Raw genomic sequence first — 22,937 nt, 5'->3', positions numbered from 1 at the left:
AGGAATACGAGGCATTCAGAGATCAACATAATTCACCTGCGTAAAAAAAAAGCCTCGCGAGCTATAAACTAGCGGCTGATCCTCCGCTTAGACTAGTGTTTAGCCGTTCATGCATCATGAGTGTCAAATAAATGCCTGATTGAGGCCCTCAGCGGAGGAATTAGCTTTCCTTGTGCTGGAAATGCATAATAGAGAAAGTGCTGAGGCATCCTCCTCGGAGTTAGCTCGGGCTCCGCTCCCTGCGCTCCTCCTTTCGGGAGCTTTCCCTCCCGCACCCCGACTCCATCCAGCCCCCCCTCCCGCGCCTATCTTCCTTCCCTTATCAGCACGCCCAGCTGGCCAGGGGCGAGGGGACCTCTCTGAGGGGGTCTCGCACCCAGGAAGCCGGAATGGGGTCAGAGGGAGCAGCCAAGCATCTCTCCCGGTGCCCGCGTATCCAGAACTGCCCCCCAGGAGGGAGGACGGTGGAAACGAGGGAACGCCGCGGGGCGGGAGGAGGGCTCTCCTCCACGAGCTTCTTGTCGCTTGGCCACCCTTCCGCACAGGGGGCCTCATCCTGCCGGCGGGTGTGACCCAGCCCCGAAGTTTGGTGACAAAGGCGGGGGGAGCCGGGCTGGGATAGCGTCCGGGGGGGGCCCCTCCCTCCCCCCGCGGCTCTGCGCCGGGCTCCCCGCACGGACAGGGTCCCCCGAAGGACCCCTGGGCAGGGGAAGCCTCCGGCCGAGGCACAGAGGGGTTAACCGCGCCGCGGCCGGGAGGAGCAGTTAAAGTGCAGGGGCTGCAGATGCTTTTCAGACCTCAGTGTCTACCGTTTTAAATTAAAAAAATGCGCCCGGCCCGACCATGCACCAGTGACCTGCAATTTCCCCTTCTTTTCAAACTGAAATATGGCCAAACTATCTTCAAGTTAACTTAGGGGCTGAGGACGGAGGCGGGGGAGGTAGGGGTTGGGGTTGGGGGGTGGGGGGGGAAGGGAGGAAATCGCTCTGGGTTGAGATCTCTGTGTCAAGTTTCATCCCCTCCTGACATTTCTGGCTCCGCGCCAAAGCCCTGAAAATGGAAAATTGGGGAAGGGCGGGCGGTGAAAGAGGAGGGGGGTGAGGGGGGGGGTGGGGGGAAGCGGGCCAGAGCTCTCGGCGGAGCGGCAGAAGCGAGAGGCTCTGGCCAAGAGGGATGCATGAGCGAGCCCGTCTGAGCGGAGCGCGGCGGCATCTTCCGCCCTCCGTTCCGCCGCCCAGGCGCGCGGGGATCCGCCGGCCGCTGCCATTGTTACCGGTGGGCGATGCGGGGACCGGGAGCCGCCGCTCCGCCGAGAGATAAATAACCCCTGACAGCGCCTCTTCGCACCCAGCGCTCGGCAGATCGCGCTCGGCGGACGGCCGCAGGTCTGTTGTCGCTCCCTTTCGCGGGAGTCCCTTTCAATCACCGCTAACCCCCTTCACTTCTCCCGGGGGACGCTGCCCGCCTTCCCCCCTGTCCCCGGCACCGCAAGCCCTCCCCTGCGCTCTCCCCCTCCCGGCTCGGAGCCACCGGGGGCGGGGGGAGAAAAGTCTCTGCTGAAATACTTTGGGCAGGCTGCGTGTCTGCCAGGAGGGATCTTAGCTCCAGGTCTTTTGTCTCGGGGCCTTCGCCGAGTGGCTGTCCCCGGGAAGAGCCTCTGGGGAAAGCGCTGGGGAGTCCCGGGATGCCGCCGCGGGCAGCACTGCCTCGACCCGCCACGCTGCCGGCACTCCCGGAGGCTCTCCCGTCCCCCTCCCCTGCCGCAGGAGCCGAGGGGCTCCGGCTGAGCTCCGCTCTCCGGAGTGTGACAGTGACCGAGCGCGAGGGAGTCCCTCGCCGGCTGTGATGCTCCCGGCCACCCCGGTAGCCAAAACGCTACTTTCCGGTTGCCCCGCCCCGCAGCACCGGGGCAAAGTGGCAAACGTGTGCGCTCTTGCGCCCGGGCTGCCCTCCCCCCCGGACCCCGCGGGTGCTCGGAGTGAAGGGAGCCTGCACTTCGTTCTTTACAGCATCCCTTTCCGAGGCCGAGCCGCTCTGTGTGTGTGTGTGTGTTTGAACGCGAGACAAGGTTATGGCCAACCCGAGTCATTATTTCCAGGCGGGCTGCCGGGAGAGGCTCTCCCAGGTGGAGCCGATGAGGGCGGCCGGAATCGGAGAGACAAAGCCTGGAGCTCGGGATGGGTGCTCCGAGCGCCTCTTCCCAGTTACATCGAAATGCACTTTTAGGCGATTGTTTTCCCTTTCCACTTGTTTGTCTCCTGCTAGCCTCGTAAACTGCCTCATGATTTATTACCTAGGCTAAGTGCTTAATTTGTGAATAAGAAACAGATTAAAAGGAGATCGGAGTATTTTAGCAGGCAGGCCAGAGAGAAGCCCGGCAGCTGTTTCGAGTTTGTAGGCATTCTCCAAGCTCCCGTTAAGCAGGCTGGCCTGCTAGTGATCAAGGGGGTATCCCCGGGCGCACGGCTAGCGCGGAACCCGGCGGCGGGATGGGGCTTTTTTGTGGGGGGAGGATGGGGACACCGATGCCGGCCGCCTAAGCTACACCCGGAGCTGTGGCATTCGGGATCCGCTGCGTCTCCACCGAAGACGGGCTGTGCCGGCGGAGGGCCCGGCCGGCACGCAGAGGGTTAACGACGACTCTGCCCTCTCCTTCAAAGGACTCACTCGAGATAGAGTAAATACGGCCGGGGCGGGGGTGCCGCTCAGGCCACATGATGCAAAAGTAAGACAAGCACACTCCTGAGAACAAAGGCTTCCTACCCCCTTCCTCCCCCTCCCCCCCAAATCTGTCTTAATTCTGCGAGTAAACTTGAGCTGCTGTAAAACAAAGGGGAACGATGGAAGTTGTAGCCAAGGGACAACCAAAATAAATACCTTTGATGCAGTCCAAGCACGCACTCGACATTTTCCGGAGCCCTCACTGTGCTCAGCCAGGCGGGACAGACATCACATCGTGGACTCTCCCCGCGAAGTGTGACGGGCATCCCCACCACGTCCCGCAGCCCCTCGCAGCCCTGGGGGCGGCGTTGGAGCAGGGCTGCCCGGGGTGTCCCAAGGGCCAGCTCGCCAGGAGGAGTGTGGGCCTGGGAGGTGTCCTGTACCCGGGTCCCCAAGGAGCTGGTGAAGCACGGTGTGTGGCTGGGAGCGATGTCTCGCTCCGCAATGAGCTGTGCCCTGGCCCCGCTGGAGCCCGACAGGAGCCAGCCAGGGTGGTTTGCCCCCCACCCTGACCCGATGGTGGCCCTGGCCCCAGGTCATGCAAGTGACACCACCCTGACCACGACTCCCTGCTCCCGACTGACTGGTTGCAGAGCCAGGCCAGCTGCTTTCATGCTTGTCACCAGCACCCGGGAGCGATTCCCAGCCCCAGTGCCCCGCAGAGCCTGCCTGCTCCTCCTGCCCCCTCGCCTCGGTCCTGGCCCTTGGAGGAGGTTTTAATGCATCAGAACAGCGGAAGAATCGAAGGGGGAAAGCAGCAAGGGAGTAGCCTTTGCAGCCAAGCAGCCAGCAAGGCCTGCCGAGTACAAAGCACTGCTGCTAAGCCCAAAAGCCAGAGAGAGGCGAAAATCTATAACCTGCCCTGTACCTCAGTGCGTCACTTAAGAACTAGGAGCAAGATCGCTGCGTTGCTCCCACCAGAGCGCAGCAGACAGGGCTGGCTGGGAGGAAAATGACTCACGTGCCCTTGTTGTACCTCGAGTGTTTGCTCCGGTGCTGCAGAGATGGCTGGTGTTGGAGCCCTGGAAGGAGTGGGAGAAAGGGACAGACCCCGGGCAAAGCATGCAGACCAGGTGTGGGGTAGCACGTAGTCTGGCCAGGCTGAGCACTGGCCTGCCAGGGAGCAGGAGAGCAAAAGACCATGCACACAGCATTCTGAAAGATCCATGCATGTGTGCACACATGAAGATGTCAGAGTAAGTAAGATGTGCACAGAGTAAGTGTGCACAGAGTAAGTGCACACAAGTAAGATGTCAGCTTTTCCCCTTGTCTGGGGAAAGCTGAATGTAAGCTGTTTCTGGGAAGCAGTTCTTAAGATACACGTGAGTGAGGGCTTGGGGATGCCCCCTCCCACAGCAAGGAAGCACCTGAAGGAAGAGTGCAAGAACGAGACATAGCGGATATGTATGTCTACACAACTGTTTCAGCCTGGCTTGAGACAAGGTCCTTCTTCCGTATTTGGGGCAAGGTTTGTGGCAAACCAATGCTGGAACCCATTTCCTGGGGCCTGGTGGTGTTTGGGTGTAGTTGATAGGTCCCTGCCTTGTGACAAGACGGCTATTGCATAGGTATTGTACACCAGCACCGTTCCTAGCCCTGAGCCTTGTTGTTCACTGACTGAAGGTAGGACACAAACTTTTGAGCAGCCTGAAGAGCAGTAGGCAAAAATGGCCCCAGGGTCTCTGCACCTCCCTGTGGGTTCTGTTCTCTTGCTAGATATCTCCAGCGTTTTATCAGGGAGAGAAAAGCACAGGCTTGTGTCATGATGATAAGATACAGCACTTTTCTCTTCAAGCACTAACAAACTGGAAAAAAAAAAAACAGTGGCAATGGAAAAGTAAAAAAATCCTTTCCAACTTGTTGGGTTGGCCTTTGCTGTCATCCCTACCTCAGGGAGGGCTATGGCCACAACATTAAGCCTTGGTTGCGCTACTGAAATTCACTGCGCTAAAAGTCACCTGGTCCCTCGAGCGCTCTTGTAAAGCACTCCAGGTCCCCATAGAAAATGGTTTGCGTGTGCTTAAAACTATGTGAATTGGATTTGCTTCCAACAGCGCATAATACCAGTTTCAGTCTGATCCTGTCTGGCTTTCACTGAATTAATGCCTGGATGCATCTAAGTCCAAATGTCTCAGACCAAAGTGGTTCAGATAGTCCTCCTGCTGCTGTCTCTTGCTGCCTCAAAGGCATTTTAAAATCTCCTTGGAAGTGCTCTTATGTGGCCATAGCTAAGCCTCAGAAACAAAGCAATGGAGAACACTGCTAAAGCATAACAGGCAAACCTCAGTGGCTTGGAGTACTCAGCAGGGATGCCAAAAGGTACGAAAGCGGCTTCAGTTTGGAGTACAGGTGCACCTCAGGCTCCTCTCGTAGTCCCAGCCCTTTCCTGCCAGCAGTAGCACGCTGCAGGGCCCCCATCTCCACCATCCTGCAGGCCTTCTTGCAGCCAGGCTTACACCTTTGATGTTCACCCAGTAACAGTTTGTCAAGTCACAGCTCTCTCTTTTTCACTGCTTCCTAACACCTCACCGCCTCCAGAAAGCTCCTGAAAAGGAGGAAAAGTGATTTCAGAAGTCCTGTCACTGAAAACTCTTAAAGACCTCTACGTGCCCACCTAAATAATAACTTCATATTCTTATAACCTCTGTTTATGCAGCCTGTCTGGGCTCTGTTTAAATTTGTGAGCTCTTCAGGGTATGACCCTACCTTGCATCGTCTAATGTACTATCATCTAAACACAAAACAGCAGGATGAAGTTTTCGGCTACAATACTTCTCAGTTTGTGTAGAGATAAATAGGGAGATCAACACATGCTAAATTTCGGTGGTATTTTATCTTTCCAGGTTCGCAAATATTGCGTTACCTGACAGCAGTTCTAGTGTGCTGGGCACTCTGTACGCACAGAAAGGAGATTGTTCCTGCCTGCCCAAAAAAGAGAAGCAAAACTGTAAAAACTGTAATGGCAGATGACCAGGAGAGTGATGCTGGTGGCACAGGGAAGCAGGCGAGCTCCTGGCTTCAGCCCACGGGCTCTTTTGCCACAGCTCTCTGAGGCCACCGCTCCCAAAGCCTGTGTCCTGCAGTTAGAAGAGAACAGTGTGCGTTTGTATGCGTGTGTTCATGTGAATGTAATTTTGTTTCCACATAATGTGGATTATCTTTCTTTTAGCGGTAAATCCGTTCAGGGGTTTAGATAAAAAGAGAAATCCTGCAGCCATTCCCTCCCTGGGAAAGGGCATGTCTTCTGTTGCTTTCTCTGTTCCTTTTTCCAAGCAGTTCGCAAACATCCTTTTACCTAGCTCAGCATCCGATCTCGAGAGCCTGCCGACTCTCAGGGTGAAGGGCTCTCACATGGGAAATGAGGAAAATGCAAGGAATAAGGCACAGCTGAGGTGATGCTTGGATGAACAGGAGAAGGGAACTGGTGTGTAGGGGGTAGAAGCACCCCCCCGAAAGCATTGCACTGGGTGGTGCTAAGGAAGGGGTTGTGCACCTCCACAGCCTCCCCTCAGCAAGGAGAGCAGGTGTGCCGTAGGTGCAGGACACCTAATAGGCTCCCTGCTTCTGAACCCCACTAGGACTGCGTGGCTTTACAAAGTGTGAAGGCAACCTTGTCAGGAAAGAGAGCTCCATTGATTTAAATGCAAAATTACCCTCCCGCAGTTCTAATTTCCCAGGCAAGGGCTGTGCAGGCTCTGAAAACATGAAAGTTGTTGATGTATTGGTTCAATTAATTTTTAAAATAAGTTTGAGTGCTATTTGTTTCAAATTTGATAGGAAAGTGCTGTCGTTCTTAGCAAGCAAAGACGGAGGTGAGAGTGGATGGAGTGTGTATTTTGCATAGCCTTGAAAAGAGGGCTTAATCGAGGCGTTTATTTAGTACCAGGCCTCAGCGCAGGGTTCCGTGAGACTCGTGGTGAAAGAAAAAGACCTAAACATCTGTATTTGCTAAGTGGCACTGGCAGTGGTCAGCCAGCTTGCAGAGAAGAGCAGACATGTGAGTGTGAGGCCCAGCAGAGACTGCTGGGTCCCTGATGCTTTTTAAAAGGAAATAATAGCTTGTGGGGGAACCCTTTCTGGTGGCCTTGGCTCCTGTGACCCCCCTCTGATGTATGATATTTAAACAAGGAAATGTCAATATTAGTTTTCCACGTACAGCCTCGTTCTGCTGTCCACAAAAAAAAACTAACGACAAACCCCTTGGAGGGTTAGAGGAGAGGAGACCCCAAAACAGTTGCTCAGATCCAAATACTGTTGTCTGCAGCAGCCTGAGAGGAAGAAAGAGCAGGTTGCCACAAGCAGCTGGGCACTTGCAGGTAAATTAGAAAGAAGCAGCAATCCCATCCTGCGGTGTGCAGTGCCTCAAAGATGCAGGTCTGATGGCTTGAGTGATTATTGCTTTTTAAAATTATAAATTGCGTTTCGGTACAGTGAGTGAGGGTAATGTGCTGCTTGCTAGAATTATGTCCAACCCAAGGGTGTTTTGCTATAACAAAAGTGACTTCTGTGTGCTTGCTTTTTCATGTTTGGGGCTAACAGAACCTGATTTGAACCTGCTGGCTACCTAGCAGTGGTTTTGGAAGGGAGTGAGACTAATTGTACAAGAAGATATCCATAAACTGGGCCATCAGATGTGTCTACTGATATATGTGTCCTCTGAGGTGGGAAAGTGTAAGTCATAGGAAGAGAGGGAAACGTATCTGACTCAGAGTAAAACAAGGGCACGTGGAAAGTATAAACTAAGGGAGGCCTGATACTCTTAGGATGTGAAGGCTGTGCCATGTGTCATGGGCAAAATAATTTTATTGTGGATAGTTTAAGCCTAAAGGGGCAGTTGTGGTGCAGCTGTGTGGCAGAGAATGTGAGGTGGGGCATGTATGCAAAAGGAACTTAACCCTTAATCCTGTGCTTCCCTCATCTTGCTGTTGGTTTATGCAGGCTGTGCCTCTCTAGGTGTTGCAGTAGCAGCTTCAAGGTCCTCTAACATAACGTGAACTTCATTATAGTTCACCCGGGGGTGAAAAGCGTAGCTACACAGGCTTTATGCTGTATTGGCATCGTGTCCCCAGAGGCAGTAGCAAAATAAGTGGTGTATGAGTCCCTTAATCAGCTCTGTGCAGATGGAGAATCAGTCCCATATAGAGAACACCTTTTGTGGCCAAGTTGTAGCTGCTTTCCCACTAGAAGGTGCCCATGGTTCAGACCCACTGTGCTCACCCTGTCTCTAGCACGTGTCACGACCCCTGTTAAGGCAGAAATGGCAGTGGCAACAGCCCAAGGAACCGAGCTAGCTAGAAGGCACCGTGGACCAGTCTGATTGCCAGGAAAGGACCTTTGGTCTGATGCATGAGTGCGAATTCATGTTTAACATAAATGTCCAACTGGGACTATGGAAAAAAGCCCTGCTGTTTTGGAGGAAAATAGATAAAGGAGTGTTGGTTGGGTGTGAGTCCCACTAGGAAGCACAGGGATCGTGTATGAAGCTGAGGCCCAACCATTTCCAAGACTATGTCTGTCCTATATGATTTTCTGCTGCTGAGGATAAAAATTATATGGAAAGACATCTTTGGGGCACAGACTGTTTCACCCTCATTACATGAGGACAAGCACAACGCAATCCTAGCTACAGCTAAGGCTTTTGGGAGCCGGTCTCACCCAAATTATCCGGGGCACCTCAGCTACAACTCAGGCCACCTCTCACATGGCACAGAGTCCCGATTGCAGCATCCTGTGTGATGCCAGTCACTGCATGCAGTGTTTCCCGGTATAGCTCAAGAAGATCAGAGATTGGGAAGGTACTGGAGTAGTGCATTTAGTGTTTCTGTAACACACGGACCTTGGTCCTCTGGGGTGCTGCCATTCCATCCTGCCATTGCACAGCAACGCTATCTCAGAAGCCAAGATAGACTGAAGAATGGATGGGCACCACTAGGATGAGCAGAGGAAGGGCAGCACCTATTTCTTTATCAGAGGACATGTTTCATCTGGTATCCGGTGGGACAGCTCTACCCTGCTTAATGTCTGTCTTTTGGAGCAGACGTTCATGTGGAGGTGGATGAGGAATTGTTTCAGGTGTGAAGACCGTTTGCTGTGGATGGAGAAGCCCCCATACACGCTCTCTGTGAACTCTCTGGGGAGGAGTGTCCCAAAACTGAGCCCAACCATGGCTACTGAGTGGACTGGACTGCTTTGAGTCTTGATGAATCTTAATTGGGGCTTTGGCACTGCGTGAGAGGAAGAGCGCAAAGAGAGAATGGTGTAGTGGAGCTCTGCCCATGAGTCTCTCTGTTAGTGCACAGGCAGGACTAGTGCCATTGCGAGAATATGCAGCAGTTGCTTCTTGCAGACAAAAGGAAAAAAAAATATTAAGCCCTACTGAAGGCCAGGGCCGATGGAGCACTGAAAAAAACCCAACTAGAAAAACTGAGCTACCTCTGCAATCCGGTCAAGCAATGCTCAGCGTTGTGAATTTGATGAACAGCACTAGTCTGTGTGAAGACAGGTGACTTTTTAAATGGGGTTTTAATAAAGTCAGTATTGCTAAGGCTATCTATAAAGGTAATCTGCATAGAGTTTTAAACAAGTAAACTTAATGATGCCATTAACACTTCCGACATGAATGAGATCGTTGCTGGAATACTGTGTCCAGCTCTGTTGTGCTGTTTGCATCCTAAAAGTGCATTGGCAAATTAATGCGGGATCAGAAAAGAGCTACAAGAGTGACTCAAGGTACGGGAATCGCATCTTATTGCAGAAGACTAAAGAAATCCCATCTATTAATTTATCCAAGCGGAGGCTATGACTTGGTTTGATCATAGTCTTTAAGTGCCCTAAGTGTCTCTATGGGGAGATTTCTGATAGTAGAGATCTCTTTAATGTGGCAGACAAAGGCATAATGAGATCCTATGTTGGAAGATGAAGCTCTATGAATTCTGAGCAGAAATAGGTGCATTTTTTTTTAAACCTGTGAGGGGACATAACCACTGGAACAACTGAGGCAAGCAGTGGGTTTTCTGTTGCTTAAAAGTCTTCAGAGCAAGATTGGATGCCAGGTTAAAAGCTCAGCCAGAATTTATGAGTCTGATACAAGAATGTCTGGCTGAAATTCACTGGCCCATGATATGTAGCAGGTCAGACCAGCTGATCATAACGGTCCATTCTGGGTTTAAAAACTCTATGAATTAGGTATTTCAAGTCCCCTGACCCCAAATATTACTGGAGGTCTTGAAGGAATGCATTATAAGCTGTCATCATTTAATTGTAAGCAAGCAGGGGGATTGCCTTTTTGTTTTCATTAATAAAACTTCTTTTCCAAGAGCTTGTTAGGCACCAGAGTTAAGCAGCTATAAACAAACATGTCAACGTTTTAAAAACAGTTCAAATAATTCTCCTTCTTCCATTTGCTCAGCATTTTTTTTTCTTTTGTGCAGCGGCACAATTTCATTAATGCTGCATCTTCCGATGCTTTTCTAGGCAAAACCGCAAATTCCAGCAAAATAAAAGAAGCAATCCACATTCTCAGGGCAGCCCCCTTAGTCCGTTCCCTCCTTCGTCTCACAGATATGTTGCAGGCTTTCTCTCTGCACTGTACATCAGCAGAACAGGGAGAAAGTCCACCAGTTTTCTAGTGCAGGCCCCTCAGAGAGGTGGGAATCCATTGTCTGTCAGAGGAATGCTTGGCCTGCAGAGCTCCTGGCTTGTCTAAGTGAATAGCAAGGAAAGGGAAGAAGGTAACAAGGAGATACCTGGTATTCCTGAAATTATGCAGGCTATTAACCTTCCTGAGGTTGCATAAAATGGCCTCCAGCAAATGGTCTGAATGTTTTTCTTACACCGGTGGAGTAGTTTTCAAGACAGCACAAACTTTCTTAGTATCTCTTCGGAGGCGGGGGGGGGGGGGGGGGGGGGGAATAACAAAAAAAATCTTGGGATTTTTCAACACTCTTGAAAGTGTTGAAAATCACATCCAGTGTTGCATGGACATCCTAAACCTATGGTACGTGCAGTGCCTCGTTAGTCTCGGTTATCAAAACCGAGACAAGAGGTGGTAAGGAGCACAGCAAAAGATGTAGTTTCAAGTCTCCGGGGGACTGCGCTCACGTCGGGGGGAATCCTCCCCACTTCCCTCCGCTTCCAAGCTCCGCAGCGTTTTCCGTGCGGGCAGGGATCCGGGGGGCCGAGGGCTCGGGAGGGGAGGGCGGCGGGGAGAGAGGAACCGGGAGCCGAGCGGGGCACAGACCTCTCGGTCGCACATAACTCGAGAAGACGCTCGGCCTCGCCATGACAACCGGCGGCCAGGGCTGCTCCCACGTCCCGCCGCCTCCCCCGCAGCCCTTCTCCTTCCCTGGCGTTTGGGGAATCCGGGGCTGCGGAGACCAGCCCGGTGCGGGGAACAAAAGGGGACCAAAGCAGCTCTCTGGGTCACTTTACACATCGGAGAGGGCGTTTTTTTCGTGCTCCGTAATGAGAAGGGAGCGTTCCGAGGAAGTTCAGATCAAAGAGGAGAGCATCCCGGATATTTGCATAATTGCCGGATTTCGGAGCACGGGCACCGCACGGCGGGCTGCTCTTCGCCTCGCCCGGGGAAGCCCGGAGAGAGGGGGGCTGCAGACCGTGCCCCCACGGGGGGACAGGGAGCCCTGCCCTGGGAGCAGGGATGCTGGGACACGGCTCCGGTGCCCGACGGCTGGGAGGGAGCTCTCGGGGGCTCCAAAAAGCGAGGATGCCGGGGGCCGTGGCGAAGGTGGTGCCGGTGGTGCCGGGCTCCCTGCTCCCACCCCGGCGACATCTGCGCCGCGGAGCCAGCGCGTCGCCTCGGCGGGCGGCTGGCGGGTGGCTCCCGGCCCGGCGGCTCGCCCCGCCACCAGCGAGCGGGGATAAAGGGATTAAACGGCACGCTCGCTCTGCCGGGCGGGGGAAGGGGAAGCGCTTGGCCAGCTCCAGCCTCCCGCTCCCCCCGCGGCGCTGCCCCCGCCAGCGGGGAGGCACCGGGCGCGCCCGCGGTGCTCATTGTTCCCATCAGCGGGCGGCTGCGGGGCCTCGGGGCTCGCCGCGGCTGCTGCCGGGGAGGGGATGCCCGGGGACACCCTTTTCGGCCATTTTAAAGCGGTAAAGCTGGCGTCTCGCAGCGGGTGCCCCGGCCGATCCCCCCACACACCCCCCGCCCCGCCTCTCTGCGGAGCCGTCTTTCTCGGAGATGCGGGGCTGCCCCCGCACCTGGATCCCTCGGTGAAACCCCAGCGCTCCCCCCGCGCCCTGTCCCGGGAATGTGGCTAGCCTCGGCCCCTGCTCGGGTTCAGCCAGCTCCCGCCCTAGCCCTAAGCCGCGATGCCGCAGCCCCGGTCTCGGTCCAGCCCACAAGCCGGGAGGCAGCTGGACCGGAGCCGCGGCTCGGGGGACAGCCGGCCCCGGGGGACCTGCGGCTTCTCCCCGCATGGCCGGGCCGAGTGGCTGGGAGCCAGGGAGGTGAGGTTAGCCTCGGAGCTGGCTGGCGGATGGCATGTTATTGTGAAAAGCGAGCGGGGAAGGCAAATAGGAGCATGGCACCGTATAGGCTCGCCACGTGACCGAAATGTGTTTATCTCGCCCGGGAGAAGCTGGGCTGCCTGCGGAGGCCAACCTTGCTTTCATGGCACAGGCACAACTCTCGCGGCTGGGCCCTGCGAGAGAGCAGAGACCACTTCTGTTTGCTTTCGCTGTCGCTTCGGCTCTTATCATTTGCCTTGTCATTCATCATCAACCTCTCCCTGTCTCCCTCCCCCTTGACCCCCCCTCTCCCCACCCGCCACCTCCCCCAGGGTCAGTTGGGAAAAGACTGGGAATCCATCTGAGGAATGAGACGTGGGAAGAAGGGTCGGATGGAGACGTGGCTGGGGCGAGAGCGGGGGATAAAAGCAGCTGCGTGCAGAACAAAGGTGCTGGAGGGTGGCTTTTGGTGGTGGAGCAGAACCTCGTAAATGAGAGGTTTTCGCTCACAAGACTCCGCTTGCACAGTTTCTGTCCTGCCCTTGAACTGACAAGCGAATATCTGCATCGCAACCAGAAAGTAAATCACACGGAGCCTGGCTCGGGGAGGGAGCGCACAACGCTTCAGTCGGTTGCTAAGTGCAAAAAAAGTGGAAGATTTCAGCTTTCCAGCGCAGCCCCGCTTCTCCGATACAATATTTACTTTAGGAGCTCTGCGAAATGCGCTCGGTGTTTATTACAGAGAGTGCCGGAGCAGACTCGCATTTGCGTGATTAGGAGCAAGCTCGCATTTGCGTGATTAGCAGCGAGCGGAGGAGCCGCCGTGGTGCGGAATATCAAAGCGAGCCCGCCTTGGCAGGGCTCCCGGGCAGGGCTTTACTGGCACCCGCGGGATTCCGCGGGGCAGGGCGAGCGCGGGCGGCGGCGGCTGCCGCTCCCGGCACCGGGGCGGGGGGGGCCGGGGGGGCCGGCAGCGAGCCCTTCGCGGGAGGCTGAAAAAATCAAACGTCTTTTCTGCCGGGGGCTCGGCGTTAACGAGGCGCGAGGGTGCTCGACTGCGGCTGCCGGGAGGGCTCCGGCGCAGCATCAGCTGCGGGCAGCCGGCCGCTAATCTGATTAGTGCCGTCGCGTTTGGGGAGAAAAGCGCCCGCCGTCCCCGCCCGGCCTCGGGAGAGCAGACAAAGGTCTGCGAGGCAAGGCCCCGCGGGCCGGCCCTGTTAATGTTCAATCGGGAGCGGGTCAGCCGTGCCTCTCTCTTCTCCCTGCTCCGCTCCGGGGAGGGGGGGTTGCTGACCCCTCCAACGCAGCGCCTCTCCGTCCTGCCCCGCCGGGATATTTTCTCCTTGGAACTTATGCTAAAATAACATTTGCGCGCACGGTAATGATTTATTTATGTGGCTAATAACGCTCACATTCTCGCTGATATTTGTCTAGGCGAAAGACCAGCTGCGAAATGCCCCGCAGCTGTAGCCAGTGCTAGAACAGAGTGCCTTGGAACCAGAAATCAATGCTCCTGAAATGAACAAGTGGACAACTCACTAGGCTCAGTCACTCCACCCGCCGCCCCCTTGATAACGAATAGATGAAGTAGGCGCTGGAGAAAGGAGGCGTCGGGGAAGGCCACCACACATGCCCGCTCCTTGGCGGCAAGGCCGGGCAATTCCGCAAGGCACAGCCAGCCGCACTGGCATTGCCCGGGCGGGGCAAGGGCTGCCACAAGCACTCGCGGGCTACCTGGGGTTAGATGGAGATAAACACGGCGAGTGCCCGGGAGAACGACTCCAGGAGTCATTGATTGATAAAGGTGTCCGGTTTCCCTGCTGCTCCAGAAAGCACAACCGACAGGTTCAGCGAGATCACGTAATCGTGGCGTCTCTGCCTAGAAACAGTGGCGCTAATTTTGCATTTTTACCATCCATCCACGGTGAGGAAAAATACCTGTCCTCCCGCAATGCAAATCCTTACGCAAATAGCTCTGCGGGCGCGCAGGGAGCCGCTGCCATCCTGACCTCCCAGCCAAGAGTCGCTGGCCCGGATTCCGAGTGGCTGGCCGGCAGCAGCACACCCCGAAAACACAGGGGATGGTGAAAAGTTCCTCGGCAGCCCCTCGCAACTCGCTGCTGGCAGAGGGAAGTCTGAGCAGGAGCCTGCGGGTAATGGCCGAGGCCTTCGTGCATCCCTGGCGAGCGGCGCCCCAGCGCTGAGTGCAATTACCGTGACACTAAACTAGGAGAGAGCAGCACTGAATTTAATTTGCAGGCTTTTTAAAAAAAAAAAAAGAAAGAAAAGGGAAAAAAAATCTCAACTTGTCACTTGGAGCCCTTCTGTCCTGGAGAGGGGCCGCTGCAGGTCCCGCTCCGGGAGCCGGGACCACCCTAGTGCCCGCAGCACCGTAAAACATTTCTAGAGAGCTAAAGCCCTGCGATGGGGACGCCTCCCTCCCAGCGCCGCTCCCCCCGACGGCCGGGTCCCCAGCGCGGGCAGGCGCCTTCCGCAGCCTCCTTCCTGCCTTCCCCACCCCGTGAGGGATACACCTCGATCCAGCCCGCTTCCCTGCTCCCGCTGCCTCAGGGGAAAGGGAGGAAATTAGACGGAGAGGGGAGAAGCGGCTGAGTAGCCCCCTCCCCGCTTTTTTTCATTCCCCCATCCCGGCTCTCGCGAACTGCCTCCCGTTAACAGCAGAAGTTCACGAGAGAGCGAGACATGAAGAGAGGGAGATCGACGTTTCCGAGAAAAGGGAGAGACGAAAATAGCGAGGTAGAGATGAAAAAAAAAAAAAAAAAAGCATCGCGACCGAGGGACCCCCCGATCGGCTGGGAAGCCCGTGGTATCCGGCCGGAGGAGAAGGGGGGAAGGAAGGGAGAAAAGAGGGTTTTAAAAAACTGGAAGGCAAAAGCTGTCGGGGAGGAAGTGTAAGCCGAGAGGGAGGCTGGGGGAGGGGAGAGAGCGCCATCTTTTCATGTCACAGTCACAGAGACAGCGCTGGGCTCGGCCACAGCCTCTCGGTTTCTTTTTAACAGCGGAAAACGTGCGATTAGCAGGCAGACGGGCGGAGACTACCAGCCCTGCGCGCACACACAGCCCGCAGCGCTGTCTCCGCGCCGTGTAATCCCAGCGCTCAGCCCTGCTGCACCCCCTCATTAAAAACCCGGAGATTTCCTCCTCCTCCTCCGCTCTCCGAGGAAAAACAACGCCTGCCACCGCCTGCACCCGGGCAGCGCCGCCCGCCCGGGGGCCCCGCTCCCACCGACGGGCTGCGCGGACCCCGCCGCTCGCCCCCGCGGAGGGCTGATGCTCTCTTCACATCCCTGGGGAGGGCGCAGGGCAGGAGGTGGGGCAAGCACAGCCGCAGCCCCTCCGTTCCCCATCCCTGGGGGCTGCCGGGGCGGGATGCCCGACGCTCGCCCCGCGCCCTCCCTTTATCCATCCCGCGGGTGAGGGTCGGGAGAGACGGGATCCCTCCCCCCAGGATCCGGCGATCCCGCGGTGGAGCAGTGTACCGCGTGAACGGCGCTTTATTCCGCAGCGCTCAAACCCCTCATTGTGTTTGGCAGAATCACCTGCCTCCTCCGGAGCCGGGCGATTAATTTAATGCCATACGGAGCGCGCTCCGTCCCGGCCCCTCCTCGGCGGGGAGATCTCCACCGGGCGCGCTCCCGGAGAGCGGCACGGCCGGTATCCTCCGGCTTTCCCGGCGGCTCCCGGGGAAACCTTCCCCGCCCGGTAGCTCCGATCGGAGTCGCACAAGCAGCAAGCAAACCTGCTCGGTGCCCGAGGGAGGGCGAGGGGGGGCTGCGAGGCGGGCGGGGGCCGAGCCGTGCCTGGCGAGGGGATTTGCTGGGTCGTTGGCTGCGCCTGGGGAAAGGCGGAGGGGGGGACGGGTTGGCTGCGCCAAGCGGTGGGGGATTTGAGATGGAAGGGGAGGGGGTGGCTGGGCTCGGTGGAGGGTGGGGGGGGGAAGCTGCCGCGACTGCTGGGGACGGCGGCTGTTATTATTGTTATTACTGTTATTGTTATTTTTAGGGGGCGGCGGCGGTGGGAGCGAGGGGGGTGGGGTGGGCGGCGCTCGGGGGGGCGGAGGGGGGGGGCGATGTGGGAAAGGGGGGGCTGCCGGCTGCGCCCGCGGAGGGGGCATGAGGTGAGGGCTATGGGAGAAGCGTCTCCTCTGTTTCTAATAAAGGAAACGACTTTTATTGAACGATAAATGCAGGGGAACGAAAGTCGTGTGGGTGCGCCCGATGGGGGCGATTGATTTAGCGGAAGGGAGGGAGGCGGCTCGGCGTGCTTGGGGCGAGGGGAGCGCAGTAGTGAGGGGCAGGCTTGCCTCGGCTGCCCCTTCCCGGGGGTGGGGGGATCTCGGGGACGGGGGCCTTAGCCCGGTGGAAGGGGGCGAGGGTTGCCCCTGTGCGTTGCGGGGGGGCTGGAGAAGGAGAGAGCGGGATGCTCGCTGTGGGGGGTCCGGGGTAGGGGGGGGGGGGCGTGGGCCGTGGGGTGGTGCTGCCTGCCCCTCTCGGGCAGGGGGGGGCTGAGGGGGAGGTGTCGGCTGCGCCTTGCCAGTTGGGATTTGATAGGGGCGGTAGGAGACACGTCTCCTGTTTCTAATAAAGGAATCGGCTTTTATTGAAGGATAAATGCAGAGAACCAAAGTCGTGTGGGCTGCAGCCGCCGAGCTTCGTTAGCTGCCGATGTGACTGTGAAGATAAAACGCTCCACAATAACTCGAGCGCGAAGAGCGCCGGGGATGGATGGGGACGCGCTTTGCCCGTCCCTCCGCCCCCGCCGTGCCCCGCAGCCCCAGCCCCGCGGCGGGAAGTGCCTGGGGAGCCTCGGGCCGTGCTAACGGCTCGGCCTTGGGACTTGGCCAAGTTTCTCTGACTTAGGGGAACTCTGGGGATGAGTAATCGCGCCAGGCTAGGCTTTGGGAGGGTGGTTGGGTTGGGTTTTTTTTCGCTCGCTCTCTCGCTGTCTCTTTTTTTTGTCCCCCCTCTTGCCATCAGCTGCTGACCCACTCCGAGAGCGCGGCACCGACGGGTTTCTGAGAAAGGCAGCAGGAGGAGACGGGGGATGCGGCTAGCCCGGGGAAGCTCCCCCTCCACCGTCCTGGCTCCCCACTGAGCCCCCCCCACCGCCTCCGCACCTCGGGGCTGCGAGGGGTCCCCGTTGTGCCAGCCCCCGCGAAAGGCCCTGGATGTGGCTTTACCGGGGGACGAGGGAACGCCTGGGGACGAGGGGATGCCAGCCCGCCCGCCCACGCCACACACACTGCTCTGCCTCGCGTGGAGGCCCCGTGCCGGAGGTTTCTCAGGGCGGCGGGGACACGGCGCGGCCGCGCCTTGCCCTCGGGGAGCTGTCGGGAAGCCTTTTCTATTCGTCACCTAGGCTTATCGCAGGTGGCGACGGCTCAAGGACGGGAAGGGGGAAACTCCGGGTGTGGGGGGAGGCTCCGGTGACCGGGAAGGAGCGCAAAGCCCCGGCCGTGGCAGGCGCGGGCGAGCCCCGCTGCCCGGTGGCCGGCGAGGAACGGCGCCCGCATCCTGCCCGCGGGAATTCGGGGCGGGAGCGGCGGGGCGTGGGGTAGGAAACGGCCCGGGGGAGTTCGGGGGAGGGTACTCGGAAGCTGCTGACGGTGGATCCTGCAGCTCGGCTGGGGCGGGGGAGGAGGGGAGCATCGCCGTCTCCCGGTGCCGTCGGAGGGGCTGCAGCGAAACGGCCTGGAAAAGGCAGCCCGCCTCTCGCTCTGCCTCACCCGCTGCCGTGGGGTTCTCCCTCCCCCTCAGCGCTGCTCCCTGCCCGCTTTACGGGCAGCGAGGGGCTGGCAGGGCGGCCGGGGGGGAGCGGGGCTCCTGGCAGGTTTCGGTCCCCATTACCTGCGTGACTCGGCTTCCGAGAGGCGCCCTGGGAAGCAGCTGCTGCCCTGGTTTGGGTACCGCGGCGGCGGAAGGGGGTGACGTAGGGAGACGAAGCGAGAACGAGGTTTTAAATGGCATTTCTGAACGGAAAATACTTTTATTTTCTCTTGGTTTTTTTTAAGCTGCTTTCGAAATGAACATTTTCCGCGATAAGAGGTGACCGATCAGAATCGCTGGGGGGAGGTTGTAAGCAGACGTTTTGCCCCAGCTTACTGTTATCTTATCTTTCACACTTGCAGGGCGAAAAAGTGGCTTATCTTTATACCCACCCCCCTCTCGCCTTAATTGCTAAAAACACTGTGAAGTGTTAAGTACAGGACTAAAGAATCTCTCCGCGTGTCTGCCATGCGAGAGAAGAGGGAGAGAAATAAATAAATAAATAAATAAAGGATCCGACTTGAAAAAAATGAGGGGCTTTTCTCTGGAAAAGTACACACGTGTACACACCGAGAGCCCCTCCCTGCCCCCGCTCCGCTGCCGCTTTGATGTCGCAGGCTCTCATTTCATATGCGTGCACCCCGGCGAGCCGCTGCCGGGCTCCCAGCCGGGGCGCAAATCCCCGCTCCGCACGGCGGCGGGCACGCAGAGTGGCGGGGCCTCGGCTGTCACCTCTGGGGCGGAGTGAATAACCCTAGTGTTTATGAACCCGGGGCTCGGAATTGGTATTCAGCGCCGAGCCACGGCATCGTCTCCTCGCTCGCTCTCTCTCTCCCCACCCCCTCCGAAACAAAACACAACACAAAAACAAAACCAGAAGGAGGACGGAGGTGATTCATCGACTGTATCCAATTATTAACATACAAGCTGTAGTCTGCACAAACACACCTTCAAACCATGGCGGTTCCCCCGGCCGCCGTATGATGATGTTTAAACTCGAGAGCCTTGCGGCTGCCGAGCCTCCGCGCTCCTCGCGGGATGCCGAGGGATGGGAATGCGGCACGGCGGAGACACCCCACCGGGAAAAGGGAGCGCAGCCTCAGGCTCCCGCGCATCGCCTTCCACGGCGGAGGCGCGACCTCGCCCGCACGGCTCTCGGGCCGGGCTTTTGCCTTGGCTGGGGCTCCCGGCCTCTCCGGCGCCCTCCGCGCCGGGCTGGGGGGAGGCGAGGAGAGCGGCAACCTCGCCTATTTTCACTCCTCTCCCGACTTGTGCGGCTCACGCCCCCTCCCCTGCGGGGCCTTTGCCTAGCGGCTGCGTCTCCTCGGCGGCAGGAGCGGAGGGGCTGCCCTCCTTCCACCCACTACCGCCCCGCGGCAGCCCGAAGGGACGGGGCAGGGGACATGCACACACAGGCGAGCCGCAAGCAGACAAAATGGCCGAGGTGTGCAAGTGGGAGAGGTGGAAGGGGCAGCCCTCATCCCTCGGCGGGGCTGTTCCCCCACATCCCCAACCCGGCGCCTTCAGTCCGTCCCCCCTGCGGCCGCCCCGGTGTGATCGGCTCTGCGCCTTCCTCTGCCTTCTTCCCGGGCGGCAGGCCGAGCTTCCCGGCTGGAAGCTGGCCGAGGTGTGTTTGTCAGCCTGTCCCTCCCGGGCTGTCCGCGCCCGAGCGGCCAACGGGGCCCGGAGGACCGCGGGCATCTCCCCTCTCCCGTGGAGCGGGGGAAGGGTGCGGAGCGAGGCGAACGCAACCGGAGGGGTTTGTCATTGGCCTTTGTAAGAAAGATAGCGGCGCCGAGTCCGTGAACCGAGCGCGTCTCGGGCTCTTCTGGGGAGAGGGAGAGAACATAATGGATCTCTTGTCAACAGAGTAGCCCTGAACTACGAAGTAAAATTATAGTACTCCTGCTATGCAAAACCCCCTTGATTGCACGGGGAGTTTGCGCGGCGGTGTAACAATATGCTGGCACCGTGTCAGGCCTGAAAGCGCTGCAGACCCTGTATAACGCCAATTGAGGCTTGTCTTGTTTTGTTATTCAGATTTCTAGGCTTCCATTAAAAACAGCCTTACAATAAGCAATGATAAAGGTCTGATTTAAGACACACTCAAGCAGGGCAATTCAGAGCTTAGGACGGTGATCTGTTATTTATAGGCTTTTCCTAGCACTCATCACCAGGCTGTCTGAGCACCTCGCTGGCATTAATTCATTTTACCTTCGGAGGGCCCATCTCCCCTCTCTCCCGATTCCCGTGCCCAGGAGACTCGCGTGCTCCGGTTGCCGTGTGGCAGGGGAGCAGAGCTGGGAGGGCCCGGGAGCCCGGCCTCGCCGCTCCTGGGGTTTAAACCCCAACTTTCAGAGGTGTGCGGGCCGGAGGTGGTGGTAGTGGGAGGCTTCTAATTAGAGGCGGCGCTGGAGGTAAATGAGAGCCGGCGTAAAGCCATCCCACTTGGAAGCCTCCTGCGAGAAGCCCATTCTGCCATTAACAATGGATTTGTCTTTACGAGGAGGTTAAGTACTTAGCATTATCGGAGCAGCCGTTTTTTTTTTTTCCTTCTGCGAGCGCATCCTTGCCGGCTCGGCAGCAGCGCGGAGCCCCAAGCATCATCTGTGCCGGGAGGCTCCCCCCGCTCCTCTCCCGGGGAGAGAACAGTGTGCAGCGGCCTGACCCGCGGGTCAGCTCCCTCCGGGCCGTGTGGGAGGCGGGGGAAGGCGGCCCGGTAATCCGCAAGGCGAGAGCACGCTCTGCATTTTCCAGGGTTAGCCGGGCGATGCCCGCACCCGCGGCGGGGGAAGGCGGCAGCCGGGCCGAGCCAGGCCGAGGGAGGAGGGAACTGAAGCCCCAATGTCTTCGCCTTGGAGCCGCCAGCCTCCCGCTTCGCGAAGCTCGGGGACCCGGGGAACAAAAAGGCACAGAGGCGAACAAGCGCGGGTCTGTTCCTCCCCGCCACGGAGGAAACTGCGTTCACAAAGAAAGAAAGTTGAACTACGGTTAAAAATAAAAGCGGAGCGAGTTTACCCCGAGATAACTCGAAGTCAGTAGTTATGTATATTAAAAAAAAAAAAGCGCCCCTGCTCCAACCACCCGGCCCCGCGTTGTCGGCGCACACGTGTGATTCGGAGTTTGCAGCCCGGGGGAAGGGAAGTGGGCGACTTCGGTGATGCAAGCGCGGGCCGGTGGCACCGCGGATCCAGACCTGCGGGCAGGGACAAAGCCCAGATAGACGCAGCCGTGAAGCGGGAGACGCGCTACTTCTGCTTTCCTACCGAAAGAAGCGATTTTAATGAGGTTTTCCCTAGGAGAGAGGGGGGGGGAACCCAACAGAGGCCTTTGCTCCAGCTGCGTGCCTGTAACTCACGTGTGTTCAGTCTAATAACTTTTAATGTCTAGCTCTAAAACATCTTTATAAAAAATAGCTTTACAGCGTAATAGGCCAGGTGTCCTTCGGCTTGTTATCGGAGATTAAAAAAACGTGTGGGAGCCTTCTGCGATGCGTGGCCCGCCGCACCGGGATCGAACCGGGAGTACCCCGGGACCACATCCCGGCTGCCGCTCTCCCCTGCGAGGAAGCCGAGCGGTGCGGCCGGAGTTTCGGGTTTCAGACGGTGGATATTTCACTTCTGCTTTGTGACGGACGAGTTTGGTTTTTTTTTTTTTTTTAAAGAGAGACGTAGCGAAAACCCAAAGCCCCGTGACGGGCAGTCTCATGAAATGCCAACCCGGCTCCCAGGCGTGTGTGGGTTATGCGCTCTGTGTTCCCAACCTCGAGCATCTGGCGACCCGCGCGTGTTTTCCAAATGTGGGTTAGATTCTCGATTAAAAACTTCTGGATTTTTTTTTTTTGGGGGTGGGGTGGGGAGGCGGAGGAAAGGTTTGCTGGGGACGACTTTTGGGAAATCCTCTTTTTCCACCTTCGGAGATAAGCAAGAGCAGCGGAGAGCAGCGGAGAGCAGGCAGGCGGCCCCGGCAGTCCTGCTCTGGCGCTGAATCCTCATCGCCCTGCTTTGCTGCTTGTGCGCTCCAGGCGAGGAAAGCCTTTGCAGCTCGCAGCATCTCCGCAGCCTTTTTTTCGCGCAGGGTCTTGGAGGTGGCGATTAAAAATCCCCCCCGGGGCGAACTGTCGGCGTTAATCGCCTGGCGTTTGGCTGGCAGTCGCTCCCACACGGAGCGGCGGCGAGAAGAGCTCCATGTGGCGCCGGCGGCGCTGAGGTGGCAAAACTCCCGCTTCTCCGGGAAGGCGCCGGGAGGTGCGGGGGAGCTGCGGGGCCGCCCCGGAGCCGGAGCCTCCGCACGACCGAACCTGGGAGTATCGGAGAGGATGGGCGTTATGAACGTGAAATTTACGAGTCGCGCTCGCCGAGCCAAAAGTTGCCTTGCCAAAGTAAATAGATGCAGCCGATAACTACCAACCCGAAGATTAAAGGGCTGCTCAACCCGGCCAGAGAAATCTTAAAGCAGCCGTAGAAATGCCAGCGAGGGGAAACGGCGCTTCAGTCTCCTCGGGTTGCCACAGTGCTTACACGCGGTAAAAACCACGTTAAGGGCTGCCAAAGCTGGATCGGGCGAAAACGCGCTTTAATAAGGCCCCTCCCCGCCCCGCGCAATGCAGACGTTGACAAACGAGTGGCTTTTCGTTCGTTTTTTTTTTTTTTTTTTTTTTTTTTACATCCCGATTCAGAGCCCGGAGAAAGGGACCGGGGGGGGGGAATGAAGAAAAACACACATCACGCGAACCACGCGAAGTTGAGGGCGGCGAGTGGGACCAGACAGGGGCCCCGGGGCCGCCCCCCCTTCAAGGAGAGGAGGGTGCGAGGGAGAAGATCCCCGAGTGTGGGGGTCAGGAGGGCTGCGAGCCCTCGGCGGGTCCCGGGGCGGCGGGGATGCCCTTGCGCCATGGAGGGAACCCAGAGGCGGCGGGGCAGGGGGCTCGGGCTCCACCGCCGGGGGGGAATCCCGGGCACCTCG

General features: G+C 57.8%; 1 protein-coding gene across 1 annotated transcript in view; it reads left to right on the top strand.

Moving 5' to 3' along the window:
- The first annotated feature begins 1,137 nt into the window (after positions 1–1,137).
- BCOR (BCL6 corepressor) overlaps positions 1,138–22,937 on the top strand; it is an 82,963-nt gene continuing 61,163 nt past the window's right edge. Inside the window, exon 1 of the mRNA XM_054068497.1 lies at positions 1,138–1,385. The gene's annotated coding sequence lies outside the window, so the exon portion shown is untranslated. The remainder of the gene's footprint in view (positions 1,386–22,937) is intronic.

Source organism: Cuculus canorus, chromosome 1 (genome assembly GCF_017976375.1).
Source record: "Cuculus canorus isolate bCucCan1 chromosome 1, bCucCan1.pri, whole genome shotgun sequence".
In the NCBI taxonomy this organism is placed as follows: domain Eukaryota; kingdom Metazoa; phylum Chordata; class Aves; order Cuculiformes; family Cuculidae; genus Cuculus; species Cuculus canorus.
Note: the sequence above shows the minus strand (reverse complement) of the source record. Positions and strands in the feature narration are given on the sequence as shown.